The sequence below is a fragment of the Diceros bicornis genome, chromosome 14, assembly GCF_020826845.1.
Source record: "Diceros bicornis minor isolate mBicDic1 chromosome 14, mDicBic1.mat.cur, whole genome shotgun sequence".
In the NCBI taxonomy this organism is placed as follows: domain Eukaryota; kingdom Metazoa; phylum Chordata; class Mammalia; order Perissodactyla; family Rhinocerotidae; genus Diceros; species Diceros bicornis.
The window spans coordinates 49902430-49918541 of record NC_080753.1 but is presented as its reverse complement, the minus strand read 5'-3'; the positions used below and the strand labels follow the sequence as shown (position 1 = coordinate 49918541).

General features: G+C 41.1%; 1 protein-coding gene across 1 annotated transcript in view; it reads left to right on the top strand.

Annotated features, from left to right (window-relative positions):
* Positions 1 to 945: 945 nt before the first annotated feature.
* CAP2 (cyclase associated actin cytoskeleton regulatory protein 2) overlaps positions 946 to 16112 on the top strand; it is a 126465-nt gene continuing 111298 nt past the window's right edge. The window contains exon 1 of the mRNA XM_058555200.1: positions 946 to 997. The gene's annotated coding sequence lies outside the window, so the exon portion shown is untranslated. The remainder of the gene's footprint in view (positions 998 to 16112) is intronic.

Here is a 16112-nt window from a genome sequence, read left to right as displayed (position 1 = left end):
AAAATAATGGCTTTTTAGACATTCATCCTTGTGTTTGTTTGGAAATTTTGCTTTAAAAATCATCAATTACATTTCCTCCCTCTTTCTCTCTTGTCTGTAATTATTTTCCTGGCATTCATTCAATGAAGAGCTTCCAGTCCACTTTTTTAGATTGAAATAAACTGATGAAAATTGAAAATCATTGTCTCTCTTCTAATAGCGTTAACAAAAAAGTAAAAAGCTTCCAATTTTGTAATTATGATCAATATATAAAGGAGAAATGGACGCAAATAAAAATAGATTGGTTTGAGGTACATTTGTTTTTAAATAATCAGGCAACTTTTTTTCTTTTAAAGACATATGTAAAATACATTTTGAAAAACATTAAATACATTAAAAAAAATGTTACAAGATTCGAGCGCCTCTGAACTTGATGCCTAGCTAAAGCATTAGATGTCCACCTCCATCTCCTGCCTGGGCCTTTATCCATATATTGGGGTTAGGGGACTCACAGCCCTGTCTCTTGCTTCCTAAGGACCCGTCGTTTCTCTCCACAAGTCTTTGAGGATCCAATCTATCTGTGGCTCCTTCAACCAGTGAGCCTCCCAGACCTTTCCACACTTCTTTGCAAGGCTGCCTGATGCAGTGAATTCATTTCTTTCATAGCCTGGCTCTTGGCAGGCTGTCTTTCCCTTACTCTGCCTTCCCCGTCTCCCTCTCTTTTCTCCCACGGCCCGTCTGCCCCTCCTTTCCTCCATCCGCCTCTCCTCTCTGCTCCCCTTTATTTCCACTCTCCGCCCGCTTAGCTTTGCTCTCCCTCTCCCTCTCTCCCCCTCGGCTTGTCTGTATTTGGAGCTCCCGGAAGCCGCCGGCGACTCTCCCCAGGAGCAGCGTGACTGACACCGACTCGTTTTCAGGGAGGCGGAGGAGGAGGGGAGGAGGGCAGGCGGGAGGAGGGTGCGAGTGGCCGAACACGGATTTGCATTGCCGAGGACGAGACCCCAGGACACCCAAGCAGGTAATCCTGGAGAGGCTGGGCCCGGCGAGGGTGGGGAGGGCGGGGGGTGCAAGTGCGGGAGGCGCCCCGCGACCGGCGCTCGGAAGTTGCGCCGAACGGGTGGTGTGGAGAGGGGGCCGCGACGCGGCGGAGGCGCGCGAGGAATAAAGGCAGCCCGGGCGCGGGCGCCTGCGGGGGCCAGGATGCCGGGGACCCGGGGCAGGGACGCGGGCGGGAGCGGGGGCCTGCGCGCCTGGGATCCGGGCGCGGGGGCGCGGGCGCGGGCGGCCGCCCCATCTGGGTCAGCGCAGCGGCGCGCCCTGCCCCCGCCGCCTGCCCCGCTCCGGGCGCCCCGGCTGCTCGGAAGGGGGTGCGGGCCGGGAGCGCGCTCCGGGCTGGGCAGGCGGCTGCGGCCTCGCCGCCTGAGCGCTACCGCGCGCCAGGCCGGTCTAACTTTGGGGGTTCTCGCCGGCTCGGCTCTGAGCCTCCCGGGGGTTCGTGCGTGTGTTGCGGGTGGGGTGCTGTCATTGGACTGGATCTGACCATAGCCACCTCGATCAGAAAGTGCTGGAAAGAAACGGACCTGGCTTCTCTGCAGAACCTGACTTGAAGCAATGAGTCACTTTAAAAAAATGCAAAGGCAACTGAGGCATTGAGGGACAGCTCCCAAAAGGGCACCTCACAGCTGGGTCTCTGACTGCTTTGGGTGGAGGGTTATTCATGGAAGTAGCCGCATTATCATCACTTTTTGGGCTAATAATCGCATGTTCAGATGGACTTTCCTTCATTCTCATCAGAGTGGTGTTTGGCATCACAAATAGGCTGCAAATTTTAGCAGTATTTGAATTGATGCATTCTTTAAAATGAGTAAATTTGGGTGACTGCGTTTAGGATATTGAACTAGGATTAGGTCCAAACAGGCCAGAGCGGGAGATGAACACTTAGCAAAAAGATCAAGAGCCTTTAGTTATATAGTCATAGGGATGCAGAAGCCTGGGGGACTTATGCATAACAGTTGACCAGAATTGTTTGCAGAGTACTATTTCTTTACAGCTTATATAGGTTTCTTTTAATTTAAGGAACATGCCTTAGTGTTCTTGGTAAAATATCTAGGCCCACTTAATGTAAGATTACAGCGGTGGAGTGATCTTGGGGAAAATTGTTCTTATATTTACTAGAGTCTAATTAGACTGGAAGCCTCTTGAGGGCAAGGATGGGGTTTTTGGTAGTTACAGCCCCAGACAGTCCTTGACTCAGAGCGTGTAATGAGCAGGCAGTAAAAGTTTGTTAAAATAACTTGATAACTTGAGTGTGGCTGGATCATGACTTCTTTTTTTTTTTTTTTTTATAATTTTATTTATTTATTTTTTTCCCCCAAAGCCCCAGTAGGTAGTTGTATGTCATAGTCGCACATTCTTCTAGTTGCTGCATGTGGGACGCGGCCCCAGCATGGTCAGAGAAGCAGTGCATTGGTGCGCGCCCGGGATCCGAACCCGGGCAGCCAGCATCGGAGCACACGCACTTAACCACTAAGCCACAGGGCCGGCCCAGGATCATGACTTCTTGAAGATACCACATATTTTGCGAGGAAAGACTACTCCGTGACTCCCCAAATTTAAAAATCCTTAATAAAATTAGAATCACGATGTCATGTAAATATTTATTAAAGATAAAGAGAAAAAGAAATTGACTATGAGAAATCATGAAGGTGACTGTCAAGGTGGTCTTGGCCAGTAGGAAATAGGTTTTTGCTGCTCAGTGTTGAAGTGAGAAGTAATTTAATTTGTTGATTTAGAATAAAGTTTGTCAAACTTTTTGAGTAAAGGGCTGGACAGTCAATATGTAGACTTTGCTAGCCATATGGTCTCTTTAGTAACTACTCAACTGTGCTGTTGTAGCTTAAAAGCAGCTGTAGATAATACATAAAGGAATGATGGTGGCTGTGTTTCACTTTATTTATGAATTCTGAAATTTGAAGTTAATATAATTTTCACCAGTAACAAAATAGTCTTCTTTTTTTCCCATGCATTTAAAAATGTAAAAATCATTCTTAGCTTGGGAGAGGAGAGAGAGACATGAAAATAGGAGGGGAGAAGGGGCAGGCTTGTCCTGTTGCTAGTAGTTTGCTGCTGCCATCTACCATGTGAGAGTTTGGAGAGGAACCTTTTGAAAGGATTAATGGGTCAGATTCTCTGAGTGCCTAAGTCATATCTGGAAATTAAGTTAAATGCCTTCAAGAGTAGCATTGATTTATTTGGAGCATTATAGTATTTTGTTTTGTCTTGAGTATTTCCTAACAGACATCTTTATGCATGACATTTTGTTTTTAATTCATTAATTATGTAATATTTTATATATGAAAATAATATGCTGTTTATGTAAGCTTTAAACATTACATTTGGGGCTGGCCCTGTGGCTTAGTGGTTAAGTGTGCGCACTCCTCTACTGGCGGCCCTGGTTCGGATCCTGGGCGTGCACCGATGCACCGCTTCTCCGGCCACGCTGAGGCAGTGTCCCACATACAGCAACTAGAAGGATGTGCAACTATGACATACAACTATCTACTGGGGCTTTGGGGAGAAAAAGGGAAAAAAAGGAGGAGGATTGGCAATAGACATTAGCTTAGGGCTGGTCTTCCTCAGCAAAAAGAGGAGGATTGGTGTGGATGTTAGCTCAGGGCTGATCTTCCTCACACACACAAAAAACCAAACATTATATGCAAATGACCACCTGTGACCCCATCACATTTTTAAAAACTAGAGCTTAAGAACTAGATAATTCTGAAAAGATAATCCACAGTATGGGAGAAAATATTTAAAAATCATGTATCTGATAAGGGACTTGTATCCAAAATATATAAAGAGCTCTTACAACTCAATAATAAAAAGATAAATAACCTGATGTAAAAATGGTCAAAGGATCTGAATGGACATTTCTCCAAAGAAGATATACAGATGGTTGATAAGCACATGAAAAGATATTCAACATCATTATTCATCAGAGATATGCAAATCAAAACCACAATGAAATACCACTTCATACCCATTAGGATGGCTAGAATCAAAAAGTCAGATAATAAGTGTTGGTGAGGGTGTGGAGGAACTGGAACCCTTATACATTGCTGATGGGAATATCAAATGGTGCAGCTGCTTTGGAAAACAGTTTGGCAGTTCCTCAAAAGTTAAACATAGAGTTACCGTATGATACAGCAATTTCACTCTAAGTATATATACCCAAGAGAAATGAGAGCATATGTCCACACAAAAACCTATACACAGATGTTTAAACCAGCACCAATCCATAATAGCCAAATGATGGAAACAATCCGATGTCTATCATCTGATGAATGGATGAATAAAATGTAGTGTATCCATACAGTGGGATATTGTTTCGCCATAAAAAGGAATGAAGTACTGAGACATGCTACAACATGTATGAACCTTGAAAACATTATTCTAAGTGAAAGAAACTAGTCACAGAAAGCCACATATTGTGTGATTCTGTTCATATGAAAATGTCCAGAAAAGGTAAATCTGTAGAGACGGAAAGTAGATTAGTGGTTGCTTAGGGCTGGAGGTTGGGGGTGATAGTTAAAGGGTACAAGGTTTCTTTTTGAGCTGATGAAAATGTTGTAAAATTGACTGGTGATAGTTGCACATATCATTGAATTGTGCACCTCAGATGGGTGAATTGTATCGTATGTGAGTTATATCTCAATAAACCTGTTAAAGAAAATAAACAGAAGGCTAGAGAAAGAGAACTAGATTGTTACCTAAAATGTGGCATCTTTCTTTGTGCTCTTCTTCTATGCCATTCCCCATGTCCCTCCTATCCCTGAATTTTGTGTTAAACCTTCCCTGGTTTTATTGTAATACAGTTTTATGACATATGTATGTATTCCTAAACAATATGTTGTTTAGCTTTGCTTGTTTTTTGATTTACAAAAAAGTGTTATATAATCTTCTCACTTTTTAAAAACTCAACATTGTTTTTAAGAATTTTCCATATTGTTGCATGTAGCTATAGAGTATTTGTTGGCGAATATTCCACAGTTTGTTTATTCATCTTCTTATTGAAGGGCGTTTGGATTGGTTCCTGTGTTTTGCTATTACGAAGAGCGCTTTTGAAGACTTTTTTCCATTTGTCTTGGCATTTCTATGTAAATGTGAATGTGCCATGTATTTTGATGATAAAAAAAAAAAAAAACTTGATTCTCCTTCTGACTTATATATTAATGGTATATACCCAGCCTGTTCATTCTCCCAAACTAGATAAAGTGATTAGAGCTGAGATCCTGACTTTTCATTCTGTTTAAATTCTAATTGTAATATCTATTTTCTCATGTCCTAAGAAATGTGGAAAAACATGATCTAAAATTTTACAACTGAATTTCACAGCAGGACCACTTAACCCAGTCACTCATGAGTCTTCGTCTCGTTTTATCACCTGAGTTTAGGAGGGGACGGAGGACAACTTTAACTATTAAATCAAAGGGAGATTACTTTAAGCAAGGTACATAAGTGGTTATTAACCTTCACAAACATTTTCCTTCTGTGTGTATCTTGCTGGGTAGTCCAGTATTTCTAATATGATTTAGTTTGGTTATTCTGATAACAAGCAGCCAACTGGAAATCTGGTGTTTAAGCCTTGGGCGCTTTCTAGGTCTGCCCTGATTCAGGCTCTGTGCTTTTGCAGTTCATTCAGGATGTTTCTACTTGTACTTAGGAAGAGAAGAAGCACCCTAAGGTCAGAACAGGCCATTATAATGGAATTTTTTTTTTTAAGTTTTTTTTATTGTAAAATATACATAATATAAAATTTACCATTTTAACGTGTACTGTTTAGTGGCATTAAGTACATTCACAAAGTTGTGCAACCATCAGCACCATTTATTTCCAGAACTTTTTCATCATCCCAAACTGAAACTCTGTACCCATTAAACAATAACTCCGCATTCTCCTCTCCCCTCAGCCCATGCTAACCACTATTCTACTTTCCGTCTCTGAATTTACCTATTCTAGACGCCTCATGTAAGTGGAATCATACATTTATCCTTTTGTTACGTGAGCTTTTATATCCAGGGGGATTCCATCTTGTTTTGTTTTTCTTAAGTAGATCCTTTTCCCACTTATGGAAAACGTATCTTCTTTTACTGAGAAATTACATAATAGGACAGTTTCCTTTTCAGTATACAACCTTATATAGGATGGAACATAGGAAGTTGTCTAAAAACAGAAGAAGAACTTTTGGTTATTGTGGATGGGGTCTTCATCTGCCCTGTCTAGGTAATTAGGCGTCTAATAATTCTGGCTTCTCACTGACCACTTAGCTAAGTGGAAAAGGTACAGTAGTCCTAATTCCTAAAATTTCGTACCTTTCTGATGAATGGATGAATTAGGTAAACTTTGAGGTTCCTGTTAGCTCCCAGCTTCTCAGAATTTAAAGCCCATTCTGCGATATATAACAGTCTGATCTAAAGTCATTCTTGTTTTGATAGGAATGGGTATTAAAGAGCAGGAGGGTTCTGGGAGACTAAAAATAGAAGGGAGGTGGTTGAAATGGCAGTATTGAAGAGGAGGATGGCTCCTGGAGAAGCTGGATGCTGGAGACGCCAAAGCAGACCTTGTAGTACATGGACAACATTGGCTGTCTTGTGTCTATGCTTGTACACAGTTTAATGAGAAAATAACCTTTATTACTTTGCATCAGTCCACGTGGAAATCCAGAGAAACTCTGGGATTCATTGATTATTTATTCATTCCCCCATGTTGAATGACTGTTATATGCTCAGCACAGTGAAAATCACTGGGGGCACAGAGATGAATATCAATGAAGGAAGATGTAATGAACAGGCGATGACCTAAGCTGTGAGCATAGGTCTCAAAGGAACTACCTAAGTAGTTCCAACCTGTTTCTATTTAGTTTTATTCAGAGAAGAATCACTGGATTCTTATGAGATAAATTGATTATTTTACTCTGAGGCCACAAGAATTGCTCAAATTGTACTACACTAAGAAAACTGGCCATGTATAGAAAAAATAATCTTGGTATATGAACAGCACAGCTATGACTAGCATTTAATAGCCATAATAATGGAAACACTGATCAGTGATTCACTCAAAATTATGATACTGGTGAGACAGGGGGATGGGAAATATGTGTGTGTGCACATGCACGCGTGCACGTGTTGGTTTCAGGATAAGAAAGTACTAAATTCTTATTTTCTTAGTGAGAAGATATTGGATGAGGACTAAACCCGAAAAAACAATCAAGAAATAGCAACATAAACGTATTTGTTAGAGACATAAAGGAAACACCAAAGGAAGCTGTAAAAAGTAAAGAAAGCGGATCCCTCTAGGAAGAGGGAAACTGGGGAGCAGGGCAAGAAACTGCCTTTTTTAAGGGAATAAGCCTTGTAAAACTACTTGACTCTTTAAACAATGTGCATGGATAATTTTGATAAAAATAAAAACTCTAAAAAAAAAAAAAAAGAAAACTGGCCAGTTGGATTTTCCAGAACCAGGTAAAATAGGCTTCTAAGTGGTGAATGCATATTTCAGTCTGATTGTAGTCTGATATGTAGTTTAGGCTGTCTATTTTATGTAATCTTAGTTTGGAAGCGTATATATTGCCCAGAGGTGTAGGTAAGGAATTAGTGTGATATATGAGTGATCTTTCCATCTGATGAATACTGTCGGGTGCTTCTGCTCACCTCTCTTCACTGGCAGGAAGCCCAGATATCTAGCCTAGTGAGCAGGTTGATGGACAAGTCCATCTAATTGGTTGCTTGGCATTAGGAAGACTAAAAGCAGACAGTCTTTATCCTGGCATCATCTTCTAGCATGCTAGACGCTGTGGCTGGAGATTTTCAGGGGTACAATGCAGGTACACAAGTATTTAGGCAAAGTTTTTAAAGTTTGAATTTTAATTCCTTCTTCATTTTCCATTTCTTCTTCTTCATTTCTTAGTACCGTCATGGTACACTCTAGCTGTTCAAAGTTCCCACTGTGGACAACCCTTAATTCCCCCTTCTTCCGTCCTGTTTTAGAAGGGCCTCACCCTGCATTAGGTATCCTCTTCCTTCAGTGTCTTTTCTGAATGGAAGGTGGATGATTATCTAATTAAAGTTCTTCAGTAATTGAAAACTTTAAAAAAGAGGTTAATGCAAATGAGTCTAGATAATATAGAATTACAGGTGGGACTCATTTTTATGCTTCTTACTTTAGGCCAGCAGCCTTCAAACTGTATACATTAACTATACATAAAGACTTCCCAAAGGTACGTGCACACAGGTGTTCTGAGAAAATAAATTTCCAAATCCTCATCTTCCATACGTACCTTTTCCTCAGACTGGTCTTCTTGAAATCTGGCCTGTAATGGAGACCCAGGTTCTCTTTCCCACCTTCTTTTCTGTAATCACCTTTTTCTCACTTTATATAAGAAAAGCCTATTTCTAACCCATCTTACTAGTTCATTTTACTACAAGGCCTATCTCTAACTCCTTTTACTAAATTGCGTTGTTCAAGGATGTAAAACTCTAGGGGATGGGGAGGGCAAAAAAAAGGGGGGCATTTCAGATGATCAGTTTTAGGGGTGAGAAAGTGAATGACTCTAATGCCCGGACATTGGAAATCATGTGTTTTCTAAATCTTTGTTTAAAAAAAACAATAGAAGGTCAATCTAATCAAATTATAAACTGATGTTAAGGAGAAATTTAAAAGAGGATGAAATCATGACGCTTATACAAGTGAAAAACAACCATTTTTAAACATGTTAAAACATGAGACAGCCAGAAAAGTCTACAGTCAGTTCAAAGGAAATTATTGATAGGAATGCTGAAATGAATTTGCCTAATAGACATAAAACTGGCTTCTTCCACAGTGGGAGAGGGAAGTCAGTTGAACTTCCACAGAACATTTATTTGCATGCCTATAGACAATAATTACTTGCTTCATGATTAGTTGTCTACAAGTTAACTTCTGTGTCTACAGAGGTGTAAAATGGCCTAGTCAAAGACAATGAATGGCCAAGATAACCCGGATGGATGGGTTAGGATACTCACTAAATTTTAGTCTTCCCTAATTTTTCCTTACATTGATGATTAAAATAATTTTTGATGTTTCATCACCATGTGATGTTTAGTATATAACTCAGAAGGAGTTCAAAGAATTGAGTGACATTTCTATTACAAAATTTCATCCATTCCCATCTCCTCATTTATGTGAACATAGTTTCCCAGCATTTATGTTGATAAAAACAAAAATTAAGAATCAAATTTATGTTGAACCTTGACTCATTCTAGTAATAAGTATACTCATCCACATATGCATGAAATAATTGAAAAATAAAAGTGCTCAAAAGAGAAGGGTTTCTAATAAAAAATTACTTTAACATTTAGTAATTATATGTCAACATTTGTAGTATGTGTGTTGTTTTGATTAGTTGCTTTCTAATAATAGTTACAATGGTAGCAACCAGAAGAGCATTTTTTTGCCATTGAATTCAAATTTAAGTTTACATACATATTTTTGATGCAGAAAAGTATTATAAAGTAATGAATAAAAGACATTAAAACATAAAATATATAAAACTAGGATGAACTTCTATAGGGCAAGAAGAATGGAAATGTAAGTTCAAGGAGAAAATGTAATTATACAGAATTTGTGCATGTCAAATTGCAGCCAGTTTGTGTATTCTTTTTAAATGAATAATGATGAATTTCAATAGACATATTTCAGTGAGTGACAAAATAGTTTCACTCAATATTTACAGAGTGCTAGAAGTTACATTCTTCACAACTATTCACATTTTGGTGAAAGTTTGTACATGTATATCTAAAAATGTGCAAGAGGGTTTTACAAACTTTTTTTAGGTTATATACAAGTAAAAATTTGAGAATCCCTTTGTAGCTCGTCCTGCCTCTGTTTTCTGACCAAAAATCAAGAGTCTGTAATGTGGCAAACACTTTCTGCAAGTTTAGTGTTTGTAAATGAACCGATTTATTGATTGAGATAGTGACTCCTTGTTCTGCTAGATTTAGGGAAGACATTTAAGAATTAAAGGTCTTGGGACTTGTGGCACCTCTCAAAAGGGAATGATAGCCTGTCACATTTTCTTTCTTTCTTTTTAGGCAGTTATATCTTCACTTTACTCATCTTTCTTGTTCTCCCCTTTGGAGGCACTCACTGTAAGGTGTTATGTGTATATGTGTGTATGTGTGAAATAACCAGACAGATAGCACTGTTTGAATCTATAACTGTTTGGCCTTCACCAAGTTTGAGAAGTTTTGGGCTATTATTTCTTCGGGTATGTTTTCTACCTCCATCTTTTTGTCCTCTCCTGGAATTCCAATGACACTAATCTTAAACCTTTTAAAATTGTCCCATAGGCCTCTTAGGCTCTGTTCATTTTTTTGTTCAACCTTTTTCTCTCTGTTCTTCAAACTGGATAATGTCTATATCATCAAGGTCACTGTCACTTCTCTTTGTCATCTCCACTCTGCTATTGAGCCCATCCAGTGCATTATTTGTTATTGTATTTTTCAGTTCTTCTAAGATTTCCACCTGTTTCTTTTTATAGGTTCTATGTCTGTGTGGAGAACTTCTGTCTTTCCATTCATTTCAAGAGCGTTTACCTTCATCTCCTGGAGCATAGGTAAAATAGCTCCTGTAAGTCTATCTGATACTTCCAACGTCCGTGTCATGTTGGTGTTGGCATTTGTTGATTGTCTTTTCTCTTGAGAATTGATCACATTTCCCCAGTCCTTTGCCTGTCAAATATTTTGGGATTGAATTCTGGACGTTTTAAGTATTATGTTGTGAGACTCTGGATCCTTTTGAAATGCTCGATTTTTTTGTTTTACCAGGCAGTCAACCGGGTTCTGTCTTGTATTCTGAGGACAAGATTCCAACATCAGTTCATTTTTCAGAGCCTTTGCTATGCTGCTTTGGGTCCCGTGGAAGCACTATTTAGGGGTTAGTCTTGGACCTGAGCGGTGGCTTATATCATAGTTCAGTTCTCAAAGCCTTTGGATCTGTCCCACACGTACACAGCTCAGGGGCAAGACTGGGGCTTGTACTGGTTCGTGCACAAAAATCAGAGGATCCCGTTCTTCAGCTCTCTCCTCCTTGGGATTCCTCCCATACTCTCCTGCCCCTATGAGCATTTTTTTCCTGGTCCTTCCTGGCCAGGAAGATTGGGTTTCTCTTGAAGTTTTAGCTGCCACACTGCTGCAGTATAGTTCCCCAAGACTGGGGCCATCCTAAGGGCAAAGCAGTCAGAGCAGACAGAGGGAAAAATAACAGGGGTTCTCTCCACACACTCTTTGGATCACAAGGGGCCCAGCACCTCCTCTGGCAATAAGATCAGGTTTCTCTTAGAGAAACTTTTAGCAGCTTATGCTGCTGCTTGCTCTTCTGCCACACACAGTTCTGTGACTGCAGCCATTCTTGGGAGAGAAAAATGAAAAAAAAGGAAAAAAGGCTGGACTTTCCCTCACATTCTTTCATTTGCAGGAACCTCCTTTCCAGGTCTTCTGGCCAAAAAGAGGAGGTTCTCTCGGAGTTTTTGCTGCCTGCGTCTCCTGCACACTTCCAACCATGGGTCACCCCTGGAGAGAAAAGAGGGAAAAACCCAGAAACGTACTCCCAGATAAGTCCCTTTTTCAAGTTTTGATTGTTCTCCTCACTTCACCTGAGACTGTTTATCGTTCAGAGTCAGGGAGCTGCTTTTTGCATTTTGAGCAGATTAGAGGATGGGCTGGAGTGGGCTTATTCACGCTTGACCGTCACTGGCAGCCCCCCTTCCTTCCCATGCCTTCCCTTATTCTCTCTCCCCAACACCCCACCATTCTCTTCTTTCTGCTTTGCCCTTCTTCTCTGTTTCCCTCTTACTTTGAGCTCCCAGATCTAAAGAGCAAAAAAGAAGAACCTATAGGGCCGGCCCTGTGGCATAGCGGTAAAGTGCGCGCGCATGGCTGCTGGCAGCCCGGGTTCGGATCCTGGGCGCGCACTGATGCACCGCTTGTCAAGCCACGCCATGGCGGCGTCCCATATAAAGTAGGGGAAGATGGGCATGGATGTTAGCCCAGGGCCAGTCTTCCTCAGCAAAAAGAGGAGGATTGGTATGAATGTTAGCTCAGGGCTGATCTTCCTCACAAAAAAAACAAAAAAGAAGAACCTGTAGTCCTTTGGTGGTCCACAGCTCTATTTGAAAACTTTGATTTTGTTACAAGTGATAAATCGAAGTCAAGTATGAGAATAGACCCAGGAGGCTGGAGGCACATGAAGAAGCAAAAAGGGGTTGGAGGACAGCGCTTGGGCCAAATCCATCCCCTGCCTATTTTAAATCAAATGATCTAACTTGCACTTGTGAAAATGTCTGTGCATAAAACTGGCCCAGCACTTCAGAACTGATCCTTAGGGTTTTTCTTTTAAGAGAGCTGCTGAATCTGTTATTCATTTGTATATAAACCTTACAATAAATGCCAGTGAATTTTGAGATTAGAAGGAATTTCAGCAAACTTTATTACCTTAATTATTCCAGAGAGACATGGCATTCCTTATAATGAAATGACAGAGTTTAATAAAGCAAAACATTTTAGTTATGTTGTGAGAAATAAGTGACAATATGAAATGATATCCCCTTTTATACTTTCAGTCAATTGTGTTTCTGCAGCTTATCTGTTCTGTGGCATGGCCTTACAAGTGTGGTGTGTGAGATGTTATGTCATTGTGTTTAGGGGATAGGAGAGGTGATAACACAGGCAATAGTAAGTCATGGATTGAGCACTCACGGGGTACAGATCAGTGATGAGTTGTGAGCATTCAGAGATAAATTATAATAATGACACTTAGGCATGATTTCATAGTTCACAAAGTTCACTGCATCATCTCCTTTAATCTTCCCAAGAATCCTGGAGCAGGTGTTATTATTAGGTAGGTAATACTTATTTATTTATTTTTTGTGAGGAAGATCAACCCTGAGCTAACATCCATGCCAATCCTCCTCTTTTCTTTGCTGAGGAAGACTGGCCCTGGGCTAACATCCGTGCCGATCTTCCTCCACTTGATATGGGACGCAGCCACAGTGTGGCCTGACAAGCAGTGCCTCACTGTGTGCCCGGGATCCGAACCCAGGCCGCCAGCAGCGGAGCGTGCGCACTTAAGCGCTACACCATGGGGCTGGCCCCTTGTTAGGTAATACTTATAATTCCATTCCTGAAGTCCCCTGAGCTTCATGTCCCTACTTGCAGCTGCCAACTGTCATCTCAATATCATTGTAGATGCTTCAAACTCAGATGTCTAAAACTGAGCTCCTCCTCTTCATTAGCCACCTCCATTCCCTATCTCTATTTTTATTGGTACCACCCTACCTGGGAGCAAGACATCTACGACATCCTACCTTCTCCCTTTCCCTCCCAACCCCATCTAATCCATTTAAGCCTTTCTCAGATCTTGCCTAGTCTATGCATCTCTCAGATCTTCTTCAATCCACTGTCTCGTTCATAGTCAATTCCCAAGTCTCCTCCCAGCTGTATCTACCACTGTTACTAACTACTCATCAATCCCTTGTTTCTCATGCTGTCTCAGATAGCTCCTGGCACACAGTGAATACTCAGTAAATATTTTCTGACTGTAACGCCTCCATGTCTTTGCACATGCTGGGCATGGGCTCAGGAATGCCTTTACTTACCTTTCTTCTTCTGAATAACACCTCCTCATCCTTTGAGATTTAGTTTAGTTCCTAACTAAACTTTAGTAGCCTCCTACTTCTCGGGACTCAGTTGAGTACCCACCCTTCTTGACCCCCCCATTCCCACATGCACCGACAGCATTCCTGGGCAACTCTATCATAGCATTTCTCAAAGTGTGGGCCCTTGTACTCTGAAGTATACTTCTTAAAAATGCAGATTCCTGGGGATACCCAGAACCACTGGATTGGTACTGCTGAGAGTGGGGCCCAGGAATCTGCATGTTGGAAGCCTCACTTCTCCCCAGTGATTCTGATGCACAGGAGAGTGAGGAGCAGTGAGAACTGCTGTTCTGTTCTGTCACCTATCATGGTCTCTATAACTAGAGGGGTGTGGCCACTTAGAGCAATCTCTGGTTAAGGTTAATTACCACCTGTGACTTTGTTGGGAGATGAGAGCAGCAAAGTCACTCAGATTTAACTGTTTTTCAACTATGCCTTTATAAAGAGGAGCAGCACTTATTTTTTGGTTTGTTTTTTAAAGCTTTATTGAGGTACAATTTTGCAAACCATAAAATTCACCCATTTTAAGTGCACAATTCAATGATTATTAGTATATTTACAGCATTGTGCAGTTGCCATCACAGACCTATTTTAAATTATTTCCGTCACTTCAAATAGAAATTTTGTCCCCATTGGCACTCACTCCCTGTTCCTAGCCCCAGCCCTAGACAACCACTAATCTACTTTCTGTCTCTACAGATTTGCTTTTTCTGGATACTCATATAAATGGAATCATACAATATATGGTCTTCTGGAATCATATAATATATGGTCTTCTGTGGCTGGCTCTTTCACTTAGCATAATGTTTTCGAGGTTCATCTGTGTTGTAGCATGTATCAGCACTTCATTCCTTTTTATTGATGAATAATATTCCATTGCATGATATACTGCATTTTGTTTATCCATTCACCAGCTGATGGACATTTGAGTTGTTTCCTTTTTTGTCTGTGTGTGAGATGAGCATTATGAATGATGCTACCATGAACATTTGTGTACAGGTCTTTGTGTGTGTGGCATATGTTTTCATTTCTCTTGAGTAGATAACTACAAGTGGAGTGGTTGGATCATATGGCTCATACGTACTTAACTTTTTAAGAAATTTCCAACCTGTGTTCCATAGCAGCTGCATCATTTTACATTCCCGCCCACAATGTAAGGTCCACATCCTTACCAGCTATTATCTGCATCCTTACCTTGTTATTATCTATCTTTTTGATTGTAGCCATTCTAGTGGATGTGAAGTGGTATCTCATTTTGGTTTTGATTTGTATTTCCCTAATGACTTGATGTTGTGCATCTTTACATGCACTGCTAGCTCTTCGCATATCTTCTTTGGAAAAATATCTATTCAAATATTTTGCCCATTTAAAAATTGGAGTATTTGTCTTCTTATTGAGTTGTAAGAGTTCTTTATATATTCTGGATACAAGGAAAGCAATACATTTACTTTATGGAGGGACAAAAGGTCCATGAAAATCCTGCCCAGGCTGTGGTAGCCTGGCCAGCCGGGTCTCCGTGGCCCTTCTTTTTTCCCCAGTGCCAAGGTGTGGCCCTTGGGGAACTCTTAGAAGCACCTCTTTGACCGCTACTTCCTCCGTGGCCTAAACAAGAGCAAAAGGGCAGCATGGGGACACAAGAATAGGAAGAGCTTCCCCAACAGCATAGGAGTATAGAAAGGGTCGTGGAGGGGCTGGGGGAGGGAGCTCCTTTTCAGTGAAGGATCCCTGCCTCACATTTAGCTAAGGGAGTTCCCACTTCAAGATGGGGGAATGTAACAGAGTTCTGTCCTGGTCCCACTCAGCATTCAGAGTCTATGATTTTATGGCTCCATCCTTACCCAGCCGCATCACCCCAAGTCAGGGCACAGAGCCAGCCTTCAAGATATACTTAGACTTCCCCCATGGTCTCAGTTCCCACTGGGCTCTTTTTTGCTGAGATAGCCGAGGTCCCAGTGGCCTGCTGTCTTGTAGTGCTGGCCTGTCCCCAACAGCCGAACTGTCCACTCCTCAAGGAGATCACGGTGCCTTGAGGATAGAGTCTGTGTCTCATCCATGTGAGTAGCCCCAGCAGCCAGCACAGAGTATACCTCAAAACACGTTCACATACAATTTTCTTAAGTCAGTGAATGAAGAAGGAATGAATTCATGTATTGGAAGTGAGAAAACTGAGACTCGGACAGGTTAAGTAATCTGCCCAAAGTCACACAGGTTGTCAGTTAAGGGACTGGGTCTCAAATTAAGGTTCTCTGCTGCCAAAAATGCTTTTTCCACTATATCAAGTTATGAATTCCAGCCTCTTGTATTCAGAGATTCCAACTTAGAGGAGAAATATTTATCCTACAAGACTGATCGGGGTGGTTCTGAGGAGTGATACCACCAGAGT